Here is a 23,780-nt window from a genome sequence, read left to right as displayed (position 1 = left end):
CAGAAATTAACCCGAAAAAGCGGTAAGACTTTACAAACCTCGTTACAAACTCCTTCTGTCGTCCTGTCGTTTTTAAAAAATTGGGAAAAAATATTTTTTAAATTTTTTTTTGAGTTTTGCAGTTAATCTACAAGAAATCCCTGGAATACCAACACTTTTTGTCAATTACAACCCTAATAACATGATGAGATAGGACAATGCACTGCTCCTAGCATGAACACTCCTTTGACAAATGTCCAATTTGGAGGCTTTTGTGATGAGAGATTGATTGCTTAAGATTGATTTCATTGTGTGTTTTAACTCATACAACGAAAACAAGTCATCTATCTTTACGAAAGAAACGCAGTGCCTACTGTGACTTCATCAGCCTCCAAATATTTCTTATGTTCATGCTAGGAGCAGTGCGTTGGATAGGAACTCGCTCTCATTCGCACATTTGTTCTCCCCAATGCGTAGTGTATGATCGCTCGTACCCTACGAAAGCTGTAGAACTGTACCTAGATGTAAAGAATTTTAATCTTCATTCCCTGCGAATTAGAAACGTCGATGATTCAATGACCCCATCAGTAAACGAAACGCAACCCGAAAATCGTATGGTCAAATCTCCTGGTGCATTTGGATCGAATCAACGGATTTCACCCGTAATAAATCGTCCGGATGTCGCTCAATCCAAGCCGGAGACGCAACCCGAAAATCGTATAGTCAAATCACCTGGTGCACATGGATCGAATCAACTGATTACGCCTGGAATAAATCGATCAGATGTCGCTCAACCCAAGCATCACAATGACTCCACAGATGTCAAAGAAACTCTCACCGGATCCACCGGATCTCGAAAACCCGACGTCTAATTCTAGTTCTTTTGCCGAGGTGGTAACTAAATCGTCCATTGCAATATTGTCAAAGACTCAACAATTCAACCGCAAAATGATTCGATTCGGTCTCAACGTACCTTTACGCCGGCGACAGAGACACAAAAGGTAGCTTATTTATATCCCAATTTGATCCGTCTACTACCGAATCGCAAATTGTCAGCTATTTGCTACGGAAGAATGTAATAACGTCGGCTGAAGATGTGTCATGTAAGATATTGGTTTGGCCCTATGAAAATAAGACCTTCGTTATCTTTGTATCATTTAAGGTCACTGTGAATTCTGGCATATTTGACTCTGTAGTTGACAGTGAATTGTGGCCAGAGGGCATTGTCGCTCGTGAGTTTGTAAAGCGCTAAAAATCCAATGAATTTTGTATTTTTGATTTTGAATTTTTTAAAGAAGTAAACATTTTATTCAGGTAGTTTTTTGGCGGTGACAATAAATGCATTCAATAAGTCGATTAATTTGGAGATTATTTTGAAAATTTGATGTTTATTTTAGTCAACGACAAAACATTTAATTTTGGTTTTTTCTCGTATTTAAACTTGCATCACGCCTGCTTTACAAACGCGCCGGCACGATAACACGAATATGATGATTTCTGTTATTCTTTTGCAATTTTAAATGTTTTCATCAATGCTCTTCCCATACATTGACTTTCAGCTTAAAAACTAAATTTTATTATGCATTTAGGATGGTTGAAATGCAAATTGAAAATATTGAATTTATTTTCCAATTCAAATTCTTTGTATATACTTTCCAGAAATTTTATGCTCTCCACTTTGATACTTTTGCTGTGTGTAGCATACGGACACAATGTATACGTAGCGTAAGTATCCACAATTCAACGATGTGTATTTGGCGCAGTGTAAAGCTATTAAAAAACTTCTACTTTCGAATCAACTTTAGTTATGCAAATTATTAGATTTGCTTCAATTCTTGTGACACAGTCGCTCGCATTCAAAGACGTATAGAAATTGGATTATACCGTCTCGTACGTATATGGATTCCAAGCAATATCCACGTATTACGGTTGATAGAAGAAAAACAAGCTTTTCGATTAGGGGAAAAGAATGTATTTTTGGTAACTAGACATGCGCCTCCAAATTCTTGTCATATTTATACCTTCTTCCATCTAGATGGAAGTTCATTTTTTACTGTTCTTTCGCCATTCCCTATGTGCTGGTTATAATGTGCCAAATGATTCTCCTCTTAATTTGATTAGTGTCTGGAGGTTGGAGCAATGTTTTTCAATGAGTTCACCATCTTTAATTTGGAAGTTGGAAAATTTAATTTCGTTTTATTTTGCAGTGCCTAATGTGGGTCAATTAACTTTTCATTGGCACAAATGAACAAGAGAATTGCTCCGTTGTAATTGGAGTTTTATTTACTTTTAAAACGAAAGAAAAAAAAAGTTCGAGGTGTATGATTGGAACGTGAAAACTTTCACTAATGAAAGCATATACAGAATTGAAAACGTAGGATAGCTGATGTCGTTTACTTCATATTGTACACAGCAGCCATACTTTACTAATGATCTACCTAAAAGCGCGGATCATCTATACTTTTATAATTTGTTTTGATTTAGTGACCTTTTACGGAAAACAACAAGTGCAGTCTCGACCACCGTCTTAGCGTGACTTCCGCACCACGCCTAAAAGTATGCAAATTTTATCTGAGGAAAGTCAGGTGCTAATTACTATCGCGCCTAAATGTAGGCAAATACAAAATTAATTGTATTTGGGTTACGTCATGCGAGTCATTCAGTGTGTACGTCGTTGCATCCACCAAACACACTGCAGCTACCCAAATTAGGAAGCTTGAGTGAACTTAGGGACGTTACAAATCACTAGAAAATTCCATGTGGAATTCTCTAACACTGGAGTCGAACCCGGATTATTGTGGTGGAAGGGTAGTACGTAGCCACTGACATACGCCGTCCAAATAATACATCAGATGATGACATCAAAAAAGAAGTAAAAACGTTGGAAGTTTCCTTTCATCTTCCTTTGCATCCAGAGTGTCACTTTTTGACACTTTTCAACACTAACAATTAGTCTACCTTAACAACTCACGAAGGGTTTTTCTATTTATGGTTCTATGCTTTGGGGCTCTTTGATTATACTGAAATATTTTACTGTGCCTGCGTAAAGCTCAACGACATAGCTTGATGCATTTTTCGGTAAGGTGTGCGATCTACATTGTACCTGTTGCTTTGTTTTGTTTACAGATCTGTTAGTGTTACCCGAAGTTTGTTAAGTTAAGTTAAATTCGGTTTATTAGTTAAAATAACTACTCAAATTCACATTCTAGACTTATACACTATTCATAAAAATACTTAATTTTCACGAATTCTCTACAAAAATTCTTAAACAATTTCAAATCATCTTCATTCTTAACACTCAGTGGTACTTCATTATACATCTTGACTCCATAAATGTCAGCACGTCCATAGCAATTTGTTGTTGTACTGACATAAAGTTCAATTTGTCCAACATCCATTTGACGCTCGTTCTCCTCCTCTTCATCAGAATCATCCGCATGCATTTATTTCGCAACTTTTGGATGCGATCAGTGTGCGTTTTGTCAGACAGGTTGTTTGAAATGGTCAGGTGTGCATCTGAGCATTTCATTCGTTTAATATTTGTATTATTGACGGTAATTGATATACATCGAACAATATGTGGACCAGTTGTTGTCATTTTGTGGATCATGTTCCAGAAAACATCAACTTTTTCGTAGTGAGTAATACAATCTGCATGGAAATAATCCGCCCGCAATTAAATATTTTTTTTAGATATTTTTCAAAGCTCGAGCCAAATTTTATTAAACTTTTCGGTTGCCTTTTTTTGACTTCTACTAATTTAACTTTCATTAGCTCAATATTTTCGATATTAATGCCTTAAGGGGATTTAAAACAATTATCGAACTTTCTATTCTTTTGTTTACTTTTTTCTTCCAATTAACATTCGGGAAGTTGTATTCTAAATACATAGAGAACAAAACTTTCTAAGCCAATGCTATTCGTCTGTGATTGCGAATAGTCTTCTATACGCAAATCGTCCGCACATATTCGAGGTTGGACAGGTGTGAAGTGCAATGCACTCACACGAAAAGTTGAACGGAAACTTTAGAAATAGCTGATGCGATGCCACAATTCTAAATTGATAATGAACGACGATGAGGTTGAAATTAGCAATAAAAAAATTCAGTTTTTGTTTGAGCGTTCGGAAGGTTTAATTGTCATAAAAATAACGGAAGTTCGTGGTTAATAGGAAAAAATGAAATTGATAATAGGGAAAGTCTGGTTACGCGTACCAAAGTGATTGTAATTAAATAGGAAAAATAAAGAAATCGGGCGGCCCAAACAATTTGTGTTATTCCTGATTATTGCTATTGAGTGCCTACAGCAGCAAACGGATTCATCGAGACTCATCGAATACTGATACAAGATATCACAACTGACAATACAAGTCGTATCTACAGTATGATGGAATTGTGACTGTTTCGAACTTTAACGCTTACCTGAAGTAGAGGACAATATACAGCAATACGTAGAAAATAGAAAGTAATAATAAATTTAGTCGATTGTGCCCCATACGAAGTACTTGGGTCTCATAGGTTTTCTATCACGTTTGGAACACCTTGAATTCTCCTAGCTATTGCGTACACTTCACTATTTGTACGGGTCACTTCTTATAGACGTAAGACATTTGTTTTTGTTGACGGTCCTTGATTCAATTGTCATGTTCAAAGTCTATAATCAAAATTCTCGTCGCCACATATGAAGCTAGAATCGCAGGCCGTTCCTTTTTTTTGTCAAATTTGGATCATGGGATCAAAAGTAATGGTTCAGGACCTAACCGTGATTCGCGTTACTCAGCCCTACATCGAGAGTTTAATTTTTGTTATATATTCTGCACGGTACTGCTGCCTTTTAAACGCAATGGCAAACAGGACACAGTACACTCATCATCAACGCGGGCGAATAGTAACTTGAGAGCTTCTGTTCCTTGCCATTAATCGATTTTCAGTCAATAAACCGTTTCTTTTGATCAAATTGAACGACAAGAAATTCATTAAATATAAACTTCCGATATTTCTATTGTCGGAAAATTTGTGTATATTGTGGGCTATCAATCATAACTTATTATATCGAAATAATAAATTCCGAGTAAAGTTGATTGATTTGTTTCCAAACAGATTGGTTCAATATAATTTTTTAGATAGGCAAAGTAAATAACCTTTTCCAATTACAAGGTCATCGGACATATGCCTACTTTCAGCAAGCCTAGTACAATGTGTAAATCATTTAGTTAGATGAGGTTCAGAATTGAATGTTTTGTATTTCGAGTGTTGCAATATAGTTAGTAACATATAGCTTTGATGAAGTTATCTTTGAAACTCACAAACTATTTATATCGATATTAAGCTGAAAATTAAAAGAATTCGTGTATATATATAGCGTGAATATAGCGTTTCTCTAGAGAAAATTGATTTGGTTGTAGCCGTTTGGCCAGCTCTGCGAAAAGATATCATCAAAAGTAAACTAGTATTTAAAAAACGTCCAAATATATGCTTTTCATCAAAGCATCAATGCCTCTTAATCGTCACAGTTGAACTTATTGCACATATAAGTTTTTCCCGGCACTAAACTTAGGGTCTATTAATTTAAAAATTAAAAATGTTTCCGGCTGTGGTAGTTGGAAATGATTTTTATCAGAAGCGAAACCGAATTAGACTAGAACGTGAAAATGTGAATTTTAATTACATTGACTGAAAGACAGGGGTCTACTACAGAAAATCACTTGTAATGTCTGTAACTACAGTAAAAGGTAGCCAGCTACCAATCGGGAAAATCGGAAAAATACCCGTAAATTTCGAAAAATCCACTTTTTTCTTATAAAAATGCGAATAGCTCTTCGGGAATCGCTCAAATTCCCAGTATGGCCAGTCCGCCACTGAAGGTAGTCAAGGTGGGACATGCCTTAGTGGTGAGCATAGTTTTTTTTGTCAGATTTTACGTAATGAGGTGCAGGCCGTGCTATTCAGAATTTAAATTCTTACAAATTTTTGAAAATTCCTAAATTTCAGGAATTTTAAAGAATTAGTTCTTACGACTTCTTAAAAATTCCCTAAATTTCCTAAATTTAAGAATTTTATAAATTTCTTAGAATTTTAAGAATTTATTTATTTAGAGTTCCCAAAAACTATTAAGATTACTACGAATTTCCCAAAAAAAAAATCAGAATAATCCGGTGAGGACGTCGAAAGAAGTGTTAAGGGATTGTCATACTCTTTCTGATTATCTAAAAATCCAATTATCACTCTGTTGCATAAGCAAAAGCCTAGTCATTCTGCACCACTAGCTGCTAGCTAGCTGTACAGTGAATTATGCGAAATATTAGCGAAGGAATAAAGAAATATTAAGCAAGAATTTTCATTGTGAGTGAATTTACTTTCAATAACAAACACTTCCAAGCTTCCAATTACACATCACAGACTTGTCCCTTTAATTCGCTCCAATTGCTCTTACTTTAAGCTGGCTGTGTGCATAGAAATTTCAGCGCTAAAACATGAACAAACATCAAATAAACCCTTGCACACACAATCGTAGCACATATGCAATGTTGAGAATAATGATCATCATGCTTCTGAAAAGCAAACAAAGAAAAAAAAAGGTTCTTCTGGGCTCGCTTCTAGGTTTTGTATAATACATGTGTCGTAAGAAGAGACTTGAGTCAAAAATAAAAGAGAATAAAAAATCGTAATATAAATTAGTTCGTTTTGTCTACACTCTCAAGTCTCAATGTAATTCATTTTTTTTTTCTTTAAGATTCCACGGAAATTAATCTTATTTTGCAAGCAGAAAAAGAATAATGTTTACACTTAAATCTAACAACATGGCTTTTTTTCGTCAGCATCGCCAAAACGTTTCCATATCTACGTATGTACTCGTCGTAATAAGAATATACAGTGGAAAATCTTAGCAGCTTATTTCATGTAGTTTTTCTTCATTTTTTTTTCGTTCGTTCGTTATGCTGTGCTCATCGAAACGGAAACGATGTAATTTTCTTTAGCTATGCTCCGTTCATGTTATAGCATATATCAATGAATGTGGACGGGTTGCGTTATATCATACATATCGCAATCGCATAGATTCATATGAAAAAAAATATGATTATTTAAGTAACAGCTTTTTCTTGCTGTGTTGTTGATAAAGATTTTTCATATTTTGAATAATGTGATTGAAGACGAACGCCCATTCCTCTCTGTTCTCATTTTATTTTTTGTATTTGTTACTGTGTTTGTATCATTGTTCATATATGCATGAAATTGACTCGAACACTATACATAAGAATTGCATACTACATACAGGCTGGTTAATAAGTGTGGACAATTAGAGGTGTGGCATAACTTATTCATTCGTTTCATGATAATCGACGATTCATATCTCTCGAACATTCCTACATAACGTCTTCAGGATTGTCTTGCCTAGTAACTTTCAATAATTTATTAATTCTGAAGCCTCATAGCTCACTACTTGTTACTGTTTGCGAAGAAAAAAAGACCTTTATAAGACAAGATTGAATTTTCCAATTTTTTCTTTCTTTATTTGACAGCTCGCTCTCTCACGGCTCTCTCACTGAGTACTTTTTGTTGAGTGGAGTGGACACTTTAGTCAAATCTGACAGAAGAACAAAATGTGACTATAAATATCAAACTTGACAGTAGAACAAAAGGAAAATTTGAATTAGGTCTCTTTCGAGTCGTGTGTAGCTAGAGTTACTCTGGAAAACTCAACGCGTTCAATGACATATATCTATCTTGTCCCAGGCCTAGAACGGCTATTTTGGAAATGGTGCGCACTGACCAGAGCTTATTATTGAAGTTTTTTTCCGTGAATTTTATTATTTTTTTAATTGTTAAAAATTCAAGAATTTTTTTGGAATTTTTAATTTTTTTGGGAAGTTTCAAATTTGGTTATGAAATTTAATTTTTTTTTAGAAAATTTCAAGAATTAGGAATTTTAATAATTCTGAATAATAAGCCTTGTCACAGACAACCCCTGTGTTTCCGTAAAGTAGCTACTACAACGAAATTTACAGGATGCAAAATCTGGAAATGAGTTAGAAAAAGTTGGGCTTGCAGTGGCTTAAAATTACAAAGTGCTAACATCATGGTAAAATTTTGTAAGCTTCAAGCAATCAAGGTTTGCATCTAAAATGTTAATAGCACAAGCTGAAAACCTCTCAAAGGAAAATGTCGCGTTGTTATAATTCATTAGCAGTGTGCTGTAGTCATTTAATCTTCTTAAAATGTGTCTTTTACACTCACAATTTTTCTGCCAAACAACCACTCTATTGTATCTCATTTTCTACGATGAATCTAAATATATATGGAACTATCCTTTGTTCTACTACTACCTCTACTGAATTAAATATGACGTTAAATTAACGGAAATATTTCATTGGACGAAGACCGGAATTATATTTCACTTTTATTTTCGGCATAGAAGCATTTAGAAGAACAAAATAAATATTTAAAAACGAAATTTTGGTAAAATTAATTAGCAGAAAAGTTAATTATTTTATGTATGTACCAGCCGTTAATTTCGGGTGTAATACCCAGGTGTATAGAAAATTATATATTTTTCAGTATTGCGTGATATTGTTATTGATATACATATACGATAGGGTGTGGTAATAGTGGCAAATTTTTGTTAAGTCGTTTTTAAAAGGCTCAGAACGATCGAGTTCAGGATTGCGAAAATTTTTATTTTATAAAAAAATGAGGTTTGCTTCAAAACGGTTCAGAACCAAGAAAGTAACACTTCGTTCGAAACCACGACTTTAGTTGTCATTTGGCCTTTCATTATCATTCGATACTTATTGTTAAGGGTACGTAAGTAGAACATTCAACTTTATTGATTTGTTGCAAAGTCCAGGGGTCGCACTGATGTTATGGAATATTATGTGTACTTATTGTCCTAGGTGTCTTTGATCCACCCGAAACTGCTGCAGTGCCTGTACTTAAATGGTTTTTATAAAAAAAGTAAAGAAGTGGTCATGACGTAACTGTGTTCTGGTAGTGCTCGAACTCTTTCACCACCACACACCACAAGCTAAACATAATCAGTCTTATTTATCAAAATAGAAGTAAAACTGTGGAAAGTGAGATTCTCATGTTGGGTTATCTCGGTAGGTACACCCTTACGACCTTCGGCTGTTTTGTCGATCTTTCAAAGCACGACATCCTACTTGAACAATATTTTCAACAACAACTCTAACTGGCTGAGCTATAACTTTTGAGATCTCTTCCCGGGCAACCACGGAACCAACGACCACATAAACACAGTTTTCGATGATCCACATGTTTAACTCAAACGCTATCACGAACCCTGACATTTTCAGAATTCGGTAATTCAACATTCTAATACTTTCTCGGCTGGATCGTTTCTGAAATTTTTATGAAAAAGTTGACACACCCTAATATTCCACACTCATTCGGGAAATTTGTTGTATCGAGTTATAAAAATTTAATTTAAATTCAAATGTAAAACACGAACATGAACATTACATAAATCAGCTATAAGTGTGTATAGCCAAAAGTTAATATTTAATTTATCATCTGAAGAAAGTAAACGACGCTTTTCGGGAAACTCAAGTAGAAAGAAGTCAATGAAAGTAATTACAATAATATTTACAATAACTGAAACGACAGAATGGTTCCACCACAGTATACCCAAACACACACAGCACAAAAACACACCAATAAAATGCGAACCGGCAAAATATTGTTTGGTTAGAAGTTTAATAAAAATGAAAGAAAAACAACTAAACTCCCGTCCACACACCATTTTATATTATTATACACACACAGAGAGGAAAGCTCGATATCAGAAGGAAAGAAAAAACTTTATGGTGGCAAACTGAAAACGAAAAACCAATTACCTTAAGTGAGAGAGTTTTCGCAAAAAGGAATAAGACGGGAAAAAAATCGGCTGGTTTTAGTTTTCCGTTTTAGATATAAGAAAATATTTTATGACGCAGCATTTATAAGTTGATATATGTTCAAAGTTGAGTCGACGGTAGAGTTTAATTTAAAAATGGCTGTAGATTACTGGTGCGGCAAATAATATCTGGTTCTAATGTAGGTTATGTAAATAACAAAACTATAATGCGAAGAAAATCGATTTTCCACCCCTTTCCACTTTGCATACATGGAAATTGAATAGAGAATTACATAATCAAGTAATTTGAATGTAATGCTAAGCGTTAAAATGAGCCATTCGGATATAGTATATTACAATAACATTCAATCAATAGCTCATGCTAAGCTATTGTACTCTTTGTACTGTATTTACCTTACAAACTGCTTGTTTTGAAAAGCCTTAGGTAAGGCTTACGATACCAGCTCAAACTTCCAATTAATTATTAAATTAGACTGTCCGTAATTCAACATTTCACAAATCAGTTTCATAACAATAGATTATGTTGAAAACTCGCAATAATGATGTGTAATCGGATGATGGAGCAATGTACTGAACCGATTGGTTTATAAAGAAAAACGTTTTAGCGAAGCGTGTTCTGAAATCACTCGGTGAAAGCAGTTGCTTGTTGATAAACACTATTATATTCAGTCCATCACTTTGCATTTAGACTCATAATCGAGAGGTCCCGTGTTCTCGCGACTGGGCAAGATTATTATTCCTTCATTCGCTTTCTATGTAACACTCACTCACATGATATTCTAATGATCCATTGTCGATTCGCAACGTTAAAAATAACGAATGTCCCAAGTTACCCTTACAACGCTAATTTCATGTCGTTACACATACAGTTGTTTTGGTTGATTGAGCCAGATGTCGTGGATCTGATCGGTGGTGTTTCAATTGACTGATTTTGTAACTGATTTTCGTTGAAGAGACAAGGAATTTGGCGTTTCATCGAGAAGACTTGGATCATTGGAAGGGAATTTGGTTGCGATCGTGAGTACGGTACCGCTGAGTCTTGTTATTTCGTTTCGTTTATGGTTCGGATGTCTTTGAATATTATGAATTTTCTCAGTGATTTTTTGCTGCGAATTTGTGATGAAGTTTTCAAAGCAGCCATCCTTTCAATTCGGTTTTCTCCACTTTTAATGGTAAGTTTTTCTAAATAAAATCGTCAACAACTTGTTCAACGTTGCGATTTTATGCTGTCTTGTGAACGAATGTGATGGAAGCATCTGAAGATGAGCAGTTCTGTACTGTTCTGTGACCACCACCACAGTCGAAACAGCGTCTTTGCCTAAAGTTAATTCACTAAACGTGAACCATGGGAAAGAGAAAAGCGAAAAGCTTTTTTTGTTCCTGAAGTTTTATCTTTTATTTTAGTTTTTCCTTTATAGACATTTCAGTTGGAAAGTAATTTAAAGAATTCCAAACGTCCTGAATAAAGACGCATTGATTTGATCTACACTGCATCTTCAACGCAAATAATAGTCCGAATAAATACACAGTGTAACATAATATATTGGAGTTCTGTTTCTGCCGATAACAAGCAAAACAACAATTCATCAATTAGTCAAAAACTTAATCAAATTCTTCGTCGATGTAAGATGTTATAATCATATTCTTTCCATTGAAATAATATTAGCAGCGACTGTTAGCCCCTAACAAAAATGTATTAAAATAAAAGTATAGATTGAGGCGTTTTTATACGTATTGATATTGTATTGATATGGGACCTATGTCATTAATACAAGCATACTGCCTCTGTTTCTAGCTCTACATGTCATTAACAAAATCGTGCTTTAATATGCATTGAACATGCTATTGTTTCGTGAATAACAAGAAAAATGAATCGAATGTTTGCGTACCATTTTTTCAACTTGTAGATGTCACTATCTGAAAATAACAAGTAAAGACAGTTGACAGTTCGTTCCAGAGGTCTCTCTGAAGCTTGATGATAAATAAAAATTTAAAATATAATTCTGAGTAAAAAAATGTTCGACGGAATGCCTCGCAAATGGTAACCAGAGTAATAGTCACAACATCGTGAATGCGAATTTTGATAATTCTATTAAGAATTTTTTGCTGGAGATAAAATATCCCCCTTGTAAAAGTGCCATCGGTACCATATCAATACAATGTCAAGGGCAATACTCAATATAGTATTGCCTGCTCTATTTAATTGTATGCATGTACGACAACATCATGATATCATTGATGGGAATGTTTAGTGTTTTACTGTCTCGGAAAAAGAGTTATTTGTAGTTGTACCAGTCCGAGCAACACGTATGTGTGGATAGCCCGTTGTCAAATTACAACGTAAAAAATGTAGCCTTCAAATGGTCCCATTAATTGAGAGGCACTGCGTTTTTATTAGTAATTCTCTCGGCGTAACACGGATTACATTGTAAATATTATCGGCTAAAAAACGCTGATAAAAAAAATTCAAATCAGGTAAGCAAACACACACACACACACACAAAATCCACTTTTCCCCAATAAATCGTTCGCTAGCCTTCACCTTGTTCAAACACAATATAAAGCACAGAGTCCCGAGTCTACAACACCCTAAACAATACATTCTATATATCCTTAATCGGGTAAACACAGTCTACGTCATGCATTTTACCTTTTTTTTTATTCGCACCACATTGGCTTTGATTGAAAAGGGGGATAGACGGTGAACGAAAGCTCACATCAAAAATAGCATAAACCATTACACTCAGCACCAGTTGGAATGTAGGATGAACAGATTTCTATTTTTAATATTTTGTTATTTTACAATTTCACTCCGAATCCCTTGTCAATGACGTAATAATGAGAGTATTTGTTGGCTGTTAGCTGATGGCAATGCTATTTATAATTTAGTATTGATAAATAGACCTAGACCAGCATCAAGCAGAAAGCACTAAAAGTATCCCAACATTGTCGTTGATAATGTCGTAGATTTGTCATTCATATAGTCATTTACATAACTAGGGATAAAAACGTTAAAAGCAAAGTTTTCGTGCGAATTTTATTGATCCCAGACGCAGCCAAAGTCAATAAACACACGCAAATGATGGCGTCGAAAGTACTACTTGAAATATGAAAAGTACGGTTTTCGACGCATGTAGCAGGTAATAGTACATTACGCCCTTGTTTGGAGATTTGTATTTTGCCGAGATGGAGGTTTGTAGCCAGAGCCAAAGGCGACGGGTCTTATCACTCGTGAAATAACAATCTCCAAACAATTTTATTTTCCCAAGGTGCTGCAAGTAAAAATAATTGACTTGCAAAATGTGATCTACTACTATACGCCGATGTGTCGGTCGTATTTAAATGCGAGGAGTAAAGATTTTTCAGTCAAACCTAAACTTCATATCTATTTAGAAACTATTAAATTACGTTACGGACTGGTTTGCAGATCGAACCGACTCACCTCGTTAGGATAAGATTACGACTAGTCCTGAAAATGCCCCTTTTCGTCACTTATAACAAAAATTACTATTAAATAGGGTAAATACTGAAAATCTAGAATAGAACAGAAAATATGACACCCACAGCTACTATTCGATTTCTATGAAAAGTTTAGTCAAGTTTCAGCTTTGAGATTGACACACTTTGAAAGAGAGTGAAACATTTCACCAAAGCACGCCATTGATTGACACAAACACTTTGGTTCATATCATTCCGAGGGGTGAATAAACGTAAATTCCGTTCGAACCCTATTTAGCCTTAGGTTCAGTCAGTGGGACTAAGGTCTTGGACTCAATTTTTAAGGGCTTAGTGTACTTCGGTTTCCAAGTCTTTCAGAATGTTTGTTAACCAAATGAATTGGTAGATTTCTTGATCGTGGCAATGAGAAAATTACTCAATTTATCGATTCTTTCAGAATATACCAGTCGCTTAGCTGTTCAAATATTGCCATTCAAATACTTTCCGATATTTTTAAACTCTCTACGCATTAAAAACGACGAAATTTCGACTTCTGATGTGTGTGTAGCTTCACGGCCAGGATGCCGAAAGAAGACATTTTAACATAAATCAGCCCAGAATTAGTCCATCCACCCGACGCGATAAACCGGACTATGAAAGAAAGAAAAATCAGAGTTGGTGTCCATGGATGGCGACCCTGTTTGAGTTAGTTTCAAAGCCACCATCTGTAAGATATAATCTGAGAAAGATATCTAAAAATAGAGAGTTAAATGACGGTAATCTAAACGATAGAAACTCCAACAATTCTTTTTTTAAACATAAAATCCTAAAATCTCGTATTATGTTTTCGAGGCGCCGGTGATCAGAACTCCTTAACTTCCTTAACTTTATGAGAATCCGCACCTTTAAATTTGTGTAAGCGTTTCAAAGTAAAAAAAAAAAAAACGTTTTCCTGTGACCAGAATCCAATTATAAAATAAATATTTGTGCTTCGGAGACCTCACATGTTACTTTTAACTTAAAATGATTTTCTATCAACATCAAATATTTTTTAAAGGAAAAAAAACGAAGAGAAGAAAATTGACATTATTATGTGTACCCAGAATGTGAATGTGGACTCTTCTGCCATTGACATAGGTTTCTATTTGAAAACAATTCACGTTTTCTGTAATCTTTTATTACGTTTTACCCACAAACGCTTTTATACACCACTCGTACACCTGATGCTGATTATAATCCTAAAAATATAAAAAAAAGCAACCTAACCATCATAATATGGATGTGTGGAGTGTTTAGGTAACGGAAGATTTTCGTAAACATAACAAACATGAATATAAAAAGGGGAACAAGAGCCAAAAGATTCTTGGCGAGATACGTTTAAGATTTGGTTCGTTTGAAAACTTTGCCATTACCTTTCGTACTCATGGAGATACGGCAATATGAAAACATAATCGATTGGTATATTAAATGAAGTTTTGCATCCAAGAAACAAGTTATCAAAATGGTAAATTGAAAGCTCTTTGAGATCCGCCTGAATCGTAGCAATTTCTGAGAATAATTTTCAAATGTGCTACACAATACCGTAAGCATATGCAACTTTACGTTTATTATTAAAGGTAAAATCGTTCTTTAGAATCAAGCTGAGAATTTGATTTCAATTGTTATGTAAATTGTGCGAAGGGATAACAGTGCTCTGCATACGTTTATACATGGAAATTAGAATAGTTTCGAAATGAAAATTCAGTCGACTCAATCAAGATCAAATGCGAGCAAACAACGATTTAATTCCTTGGAAAGTTTACTGAATATTGTGTTTCTTCTGCAATTGTATTAGAATGTGGATAATATTTGAGTTACGTTGCGGGAAAAGGTAGAATTTGCAGGAGTGAATTTAGTTCATTTGATCTGTTAATTTAAAATAGGTTCTCCTGCTACATTTTTCTAAGACAAATTCTAAATGAGTTAAGGATAATGGGAAAATGAGCTGCTAAATTGAGTGATCAGGTAGATATGTTATGTGTTTAAATCAAGGCAATCTTCATTTATCAGCTAAAAGAATCCGTTTAAAGGGCTAGTCATTTGTAGAATTTGTATTGTAGAGAGTAGTAAATGAAGTAAGACAAAAACGCATTGAATTTTTAACTAGGATTGTCGGTTGCAATGTTTTTAGGCAGGCTTTCTTTGCATACTTTAGACTTTACTTTGGCTTAACGGCACGCCTCTAACTCTAAATTGGGACTCCTATTAAGGAATTAAGGAGGTTTCAGCACAAAAAATAAGGAGAAATAAGGAAATTGTTAGTTGAAATTAATGAAAAAGCTTTTGTCTTATTCGGGACGTTCGTTTTCTTTGGAGCGTTTGTCTTTGTTGAAAGTTTCTTCTTCTTTGACTGATTGAATTAGCAGATTGACCAACTCTGTTTTAACTTTGTAGCCTTGGGGCAGTCCTTGATGCTTTAATATATGACGAAGTTTGATAAATTTGAGCTTGGAAATTTCTTGTTCCATGGATTTATTCATCAACGGCAGGCGATGTTTTTCTTTTTACTGGGTACTGACAGTTCAACAATGATTTGCCGATGACCTGTCAAACTTATCGTCGCTTAAATCTAGGCTAGACACATGCGCATTATTAATATATGTGGCTATATGGAACTATGTTGAGCTATATAGTTACAAATTTTATAATATATAGCTGATAATGCAGGTCGCAGAATTTGAACGTTAAAACGAAAAATAGTCACTGAAAGATGTCTAAAATCGATGATATAATTTACAAATAAACGACACAACATTAAAATGTCAACTGATAATCGAATATTCATAGGATTATGAATCGATACTTATCCATTATCTGTCGATACTCATCGATTATCTGTCGATACTTATCGATTATCTGTCGATACTTATCGATTTTCTGTCGATACTCATCGATTTTCTGTCCATACTTATCAATTATTAATCGCTTATTGCGTATCGTTCGATACTTATCGATTATCGGTCGATACTTATCGATTATCGGTCGATAATTATCGATTATCGGTCGACACTTATCGATTATCGGTCGACACTTATCGATTATCGTTTGATACTTATCGATTATCGGTCGACACTTATCGATTATCGGTCGAAACTTTTGGATTGTTAATAGATCTCTGCTACACAACACATAAAACACTTAGAGCAATAGAGATGCACAGTTTTATGAGAGAATTTCATACGTTTACTCTCTCAAAATCTTGTATGTCCTTTGCATTAAGTTAAGTTTTTTTTGTATATTCGTTCGTATAATTCTTGAACACCCTATTGAGTCAAGGAACCTGGAAAACCAATAACAACGTTTCTTGAGCAAATCAAATTGAATGTAAGTGAATGTAAGTGCAAGAGATTCACTTACCTTCTAGAATATTGCATAGCTCTTTTCGCTCTCATATGATGATGTTTCATCTTATTCCAATATAGAAATGATTTACGTCTTTGTTGAAGCGAATATTAATTCTGTCTTAATTAGCCTAAAATGTGAAATTGCAGTAATAACAACCAATGTTATGTGACATATTAGATGAAGATGTTGTATAATTAATTAATTATAAGATCCCATACCGATCCATGGTAACAAATGCTTTCTGTTATTAGTATGATGCTTGTAATTTCATTCAAAACTAGTAATCTCGGACGAAATTCTTTTTCATAATAATCTCTGTGTAAAGGACCGGGTCACATTAATATCAAACTAATCAAAATATTTCACCATAGCACATAGCCACAGCCACGATTGCTCTTGTTAATTACTTTTTTATATGAAATTAGTGAACAATTTTTGGTTGGAAATGCACGTGCACCACAAACGATCCCATTTAGGTGGAGACGTGTCTTTCATACTCTACACATGTTAGTTTTATACATACCGCAAAACGGTAATGAATCCCAGAAACTCGTATACATACACCGAAAATACGAATGTTATACGGACTGGTCACGAGATGCTTCTTTTTTTGTGATTTTCCAAGGCAGGAATTGCTATTCTTTATATAAATCGTTTTTACGCTCATTTACGTTAATTGATCTACATCATCTGGATGTGGTGTGTGTATATACAGCTACCATATAGTTATACAAGTTCCTTTGAATGGTGCAAAAGAAAAGGCTTCAACTTTAGGATTCACATCCAGCAACAGAGTTTCGTTTTATACAATTTTGCAGAGGGACTATATATTTTGTGTTCTTTTGTGAAGTACAAGACACATTTAAGCACAGAAGTGAAAGTGTAACTCAAAGATGGATTAATGACTGTCAGGCAGATAAATGAAACGTGTGTTTTTGAAGATGATGGTAATTTGTGCTGAAGAAAACGTTGCTTAGCAGTAATTTGCGGTGATTTTCTTCTAATTCGTTTCATTTATTTGAAATGAATTACATGCATAGCAAAGCATCTTTGACCGGGAGTTTATTAAAAATGCATTAAGCTTGTGTAAGGAAAGGACTGAAGACGGGGGAATTGAATGTAATGTGGTATTTTAGGGAGAAATGCTGACGGTGTACTTAAGAAACTAATACGCAGCTCACTCCAGGCCTGGACTAGTTAAAGCGCATCTGTTACAACCAAAACAGTTTAATCTCGATAATCTGTTGCTTATGAAACCCTGGTGCGTCCATTGCCCTGACCATATTATCCGCGTAGTCCAAGTGCGACACATACAGTTCGAAAAAAAAGTATTTTGAATTGCGGAGTTCCTTTCCAAAAAAATGATTTTTGTATGGACCACATGACATCCTTGACACTTATCCTTTCCCAAATGTTGTTTATTCCTTATTTTTTGTACGTGTACAGTCCAGGCCCGTAGCTACTAAGGAGCGAAGGTGAGCTAAGCTCACCCTGACAATGTCAGGCTGATATATGCAAAAAAACCGGTTTTTCTTTAATTTTCCCATACAAAAATGTTTTTTTGGTCGTTCAGCTCACACTGACAGAACCGGCTAGCTACGTCCCTGGTACAGTCCCTGGTGCGCAATGTTTTTTTTCCGGATTCATTGTCTATAATTTTAGGTAAACAGGTTTTCAGCTCCACTGACAAACGAAATTTTAGCACCCAATTTTCCTACTTGAAACTCATATAAATAAGATGGTAATAACGAACATTACTGCGTGTTCAAGACGATTTTTACATTACCAACAATATATTGAAGTGATTGATTAAACATAAACTTTGTGCTGAGTAGCAATTGTAGATTTGTTTTAAATAATAAGAATAATGTCATTGCGAGCGAAGCGAGCAGTCAAATTTTGAAGAATAAGGTGTCACTACACAAATTCTGATGAACAAGAAAATGATGTTTTGATTTTATTGGTATAGAACCAACAATGTCAGTTTGACATGTATGCGTTAAAAGTCTTAGTTCATGAATACCACATCACAATTCGCTTATTGGCCAGTTTTTAATTAAGTCAATGTTTGAGATTTCTCTTTTCCATTTTGTCACTTCTTGTTGTGCTGTGGTATTATTTTCGAGTCATCAGGTTTCCTTTATTAACCTGATTTACATCAAGTGATGGCAATGTTTCCGATAAAATCGTTAACTACTCAAAAGCGACACAAGGTCAAGACCTACTCGTTTTGGCCACTTATGTAAGGGAAAAGTTATATAGTTCCACTCGTGGTTCTAATTGTTTCATTTTAGACTTAACTTAGTAAATGTTCGGATCGAATATTCACATGCGAATTGAAATTTTCACTTTCAACTCGTGGAGTTATGAGACTTACCACTTAAAGACGCATGACGTAAAGATCTGTGAACTTATAACTTTGATTAAAACATAGCTAACGCCGACCCGTACGAAACACCTATTCGTTTCAAAAGCCTTTAATGTGAAACTCTTCATTTCTCTTACTTCTCTCTTACTTACCCTTTAAAATCACTTACATTATCCACTCTTTGCCTTGTTATCATATACAACTAAATTGCCGGAGGCAATATAGACAGCCCCGTACGAAGACAAATTTCATAAATTCCTATTTAAACAGCTATATACCGCTATATTTAACTATATTTCACTATAAATAAACATTTCACAGATAAATATATGCTATTATATAGCTCTATATGCCTGTATATAGCGCAATATAGCTGTATATAGGTATATATAGATGTCCGTATATGGAATCCCTGAAACCCCACACACATAACAAATTATTTCCATGTTAACAGAAACTCTCTAAGTATAATTTTTCCCAAGATATTTCTATTTTACTAAAATCCATTTTGTTAGGAGACCGGAAATAGTACCGACGCTTTACATTCGTTAATACCTTTCAAACAAAAAAAAATTCATGAAATTCGGTCAAAATTTACTCGAGATATTGTCAAAATACACCACGTTCACTGTACTTCCGAGTAGCCAGATAAGAGCTCACTCCAAGAGACCTAGCTCACGCTCCGGAGAACATAATTTCATAAAAAAAAATTTCCCTGATTGGTACGGTCAATACCTATCTAATAAAGCTAAAACAGACGAAATATGTTCAAATGTGGCCGACCTACAAGCAAAAACTGCTTGCCGCCCTGTGCCTGTTCCACACCAAGGGGTCTAACTCACGAGTCGGTCATCCGATTTCCATAAACTTTTTTTTTGTCGATCGGTATTGTAAATACCTTTTATTTGACGTATCACTTACAAGTTTAACGTTTAAATGTCCGGAGATATCTTCGAAAAACCGTAAAGCACTTATTGGGCCACAGCTCGGGAGGGGTCGATCCAAAATCACTCATCTTCGAACTTAGCCTGTCTTTTGACATTACCAAACGGAAAAAAAAGAATTTTCAAAATCGGATGCGTTTTACTCAAGTTATCGTGCAGACAGACAGACGGACAGACGGACATTTTTTTTTCGCGGATTTGGCATCTCTAGACAACCACAATAGGTTTCCCCTTACTCAGGGAGTCCAATTCGACGTGTTACAAACGTATGCGTAAACCTATAAGACCCCAGTACTTCGTACGGGTCTAAAAAGCAGGAAGATCTTTACTTATGACTTATGTAACCATGTAACTATTACTGACTTACTTTAAACTTCTAAATTCGTATTACGTGCTTCTGTTCGTTAAATGTCATTATTTTAGTCAATTTTCCATATTTACCGACCAGAAGCACGTAAACCACTGTACGTATTTATTAGGTTCCAATGTACTATTACGACCGTCATTAAAAATTTTGACGAGTGTGGTGTTACTTCTAAATAGTTTTATTCAAAAACGTGAGGTAATGTTAACTTTACTGCACGGATCCAAGATCTTACCTCAAGTTTTTGAATAAAATATCTTACTTGCAATGGGGTAAATGATGGTAATTCTTGTGTGTATACCGATCGAGGCGTAGCCGAACGGCGTAGCCGTTAAACACACAAGAAGTACCATTTCCATCATTTTCCCGATTGATAAGCAATGTACTATAATTTATTTGTGGTTTGCGAGAACTCTGTGAAGACTTTAAGTTTGATTACGAGCGCCGCTTAAAGCGTATTCAAATTTCGCTCCAAAACATCATAGACTGGAAGCACTTAATTAACTGTCTCTTCAGACAATATTTCAGACATTCAGTGCCAAATTTTTCCAGTGACATGGGCTGGGCATGGTGTTGAATTTCTCATAGGCCAAGTTTTATATTCCACCTACTGGGGAAAAAAGTCGAAAGATATAAGCCCAAGGGGATAAGGTGACAGAAAAATGTAAGCCAAAGGGGCGAAAGCGAAGCTTCCTGTAGGCAAATGTTTTGTCCCTAACGTCTGCTTCGAATTCCTTGTGTTACAGTCGAAACAGCACCCAATACGAAACAGTATTGCAATACAAATTATCGCAGCTCAACCAAAATTCATCTCATTTCAATAAAAGTATAAAATGTAGATTTTCGCCGCATTGAAACCTATCGATGATTTAGAATTTAGAGTTGCTAACAATTTTGGAAATTAATGAATTCTGTCATCCAATGTTAAACCGATGACCACATCAATTATGCTAACCCTCTCCGAACTGGACGCAATTCGAAATGATTCCAATTTTAAAATTACAATTGCAATGCGTTACATATTGCATTCATACAAAACTAGTTTAAAGGCCGTTTCCATTTCGGTTTTAATCGTCATTTTCCAATATACTATTAGTTTTGTATGAACGGTTCGAGGCGGTAAAGCGATGGAGGTGATTCTATTATAATAATCAACCAACCTAGATTCAACATGGATAGCTGAATACAATTTCGATATCCTTTAAAACGGATAAAATGTAGGTCAATTTATCGCTCTAACTGTAAACCGAATAACCGTAAATTTTATGGCACGAAACATTGTTGTGCATTTACAGAATAATGTCCTATACAACAACGTCCAAAAACAAAATATCTTACGATTCTGTTTTGAGTTAAGTAGTCAATTTATACGATACACGACATTAAATACGTAATCCGAAACCCCACAGCAAAGATACTGCTTCGCGTCTCGTTTGCTAAATTTATTCCAATTTGCTCATTGAGATAAAACTTTGGTAAAAGCACAAAACTCTTCCGCTGATTGTTAGCAAAATGTTGTGGTTCAGTCAGCGGAAATGGTTTTATTGTCCCTGAAACTACTTCAAGGAACTTAAACGAAATCAAATATTTATTGCTGTAGCGATGGTAGAGTGCCTGTCGCTTACCACATATAACGTAAATTGTTGAGGCAATAAGAATATGCAATCTACATGTTGATTGAATGAATGTCGGTCCTTATGTTACTATACGGGTGTATAAAACGATGTTCACTGTCCATGAACGGAACATGCATTAAACATTCAATGGTAAATGTTTATGTTCGAAGACAAAAACTCTTTCGTCAGCTCGTTTTGATACAAAGTAAAAACATGTCGCAATAACAACACTGTAAATAACGATCTGTAAGCTCCAGTCTCTGTGGAAAATCTTTTGTGAGTGGACCGTCGTATGTTTCAACCTGTTTCAAACGACAGACATTTCATTATATTGTTTACACCAACAAATGTATTATTCAATATCTGTTGATATTTCGTTAGTCCTTAACAAAGTTCGATTACAGATGACTTTTGGTATCTAAGAATTTCAAACAAGAATAGACCGGCTAAAGCCTGGTGAGGTCTTTTTTATTTTTTTGTAGGCAAGGCGGAAGAATAGCTTCATCAGTCGATATCCAGCTGTTGAAGAGTAAACATCTCCACTAACGTTTGACCAATTTGGAATTCAACTACCAGTTTGATAGTCAACTACCATAAATTAAACTTTAAATAGGAGAGCAGTTAGAATATTTTTGTCAGTCGGTGCGTAGTTCTCGAATAGTAAACATCTTTCCCTCAAAAATTACGTTCAGTAGTCAATTATAACCTCGGTACTCAGCTACCAACTACCAAATTTTTGAATTGCAGTGTCAACTCTGAGCTATCGGTTATCAGATAACAAATAATTATTATTTGCCTGGTGTTGATATGCTCACGGTAGCTTTGCAATTTTGAATGTCAATCCACCTCGCAACTACCAACTACCAAAGCTACCGACTACCAAATTTCCGATTTATAAATAGCCGAGCATGTAGAATAATTTCGTCAGTCGGTGCGTAGTTCTCGAATAGTAAACATCTCTTCCCCAAAAATTACGTTTGGTAGTCAATTATAGCCTTGGTAGTCCAACTACCAAGTACCAAATTTTCGAATCGCAATATTAACTGTGAGCGATCGGTGATCAGATAACAAATAATTATTATTTGCCTGGTGTTGATATGCTCATGGTGGCTCTGCAATTTTGAATGTCAATCCACCTCGCAACTACCAACTATCAAAGCTACCGACTACCAAATTTCCGATTTATAAATAGGCGAGCATGTAGAATAATTTCGTCAGTCGGTGCGTAGTTCTCGAATAGTAAACATCTCTTCCCCAAAAATTACGTTTGGTAGTCAATTATAGCCTTGGTAGTCCAACTACCAACTACCAAATTTTCGAATTGCAATGTTAACTGTGAGCTATCGGTGATCAGATAACAAATAATTATTATTTGCCTGGTGTTGATATGCTCATGGTGGCTTTGCAATTTTGAATGTCAATCCACCTCGCAACTACCAACTACCAAAGCTACCGACTACCAAATTTCCGATTTATAAATAGCCGAGCATGTAGAATAATTTCGTCAGTCGGTGCGTAGTTCTCGAATAGTAAACATCTCTTCCCCAAAAATTACGTTTGGTAGTCAATTATAGCCTTGGTAGTCCAACTACCAACTACCAAATTTTCGAATTGCAATGTTAAATGTGAGCTATCGGTGATCAGATAACAAATAATTATTATTTGCCTGGTGTTGATATGCTCATGGTGGCTTTGCAATTTTGAATGTCAATCCAGCTCGAAACTACCAACTACCAAAAATACCAACTACCGACTGAGAGCTACCAAAACTACCAAATTTGTGGAACAGACAGACGGACAGACAGACAGACAGACAG

The 23,780-nt window shown here is 35.1% G+C and overlaps 2 long non-coding RNA genes across 2 annotated transcripts; one reads left to right on the top strand and one right to left on the bottom strand.

Annotated features, from left to right (window-relative positions):
* Positions 1-208: 208 nt before the first annotated feature.
* LOC119077627 lies at positions 209-22,793 on the bottom strand. Its single transcript, XR_005087842.1, has 3 exons — positions 22,397-22,793; positions 9,360-9,364; positions 209-220 (listed from the first exon to the last, which is right to left on the bottom strand). It is a non-coding gene; the product is annotated as an uncharacterized LOC119077627 (long non-coding RNA).
* On the top strand, positions 4,982-13,059 carry LOC119077628. Its single transcript, XR_005087843.1, has 3 exons — positions 4,982-4,994; positions 11,790-11,795; positions 12,990-13,059. It is a non-coding gene; the product is annotated as an uncharacterized LOC119077628 (long non-coding RNA).
* Positions 22,794-23,780: the final 987 nt, after the last annotated feature.

This window comes from Bradysia coprophila, unplaced genomic scaffold (genome assembly GCF_014529535.1).
Source record: "Bradysia coprophila strain Holo2 unplaced genomic scaffold, BU_Bcop_v1 contig_24, whole genome shotgun sequence".
Lineage (NCBI taxonomy): Eukaryota > Metazoa > Arthropoda > Insecta > Diptera > Sciaridae > Bradysia > Bradysia coprophila.
The sequence above is the reverse complement of the archived record's forward strand: the minus strand, read 5'-3'. Positions and strand labels throughout refer to the sequence as shown.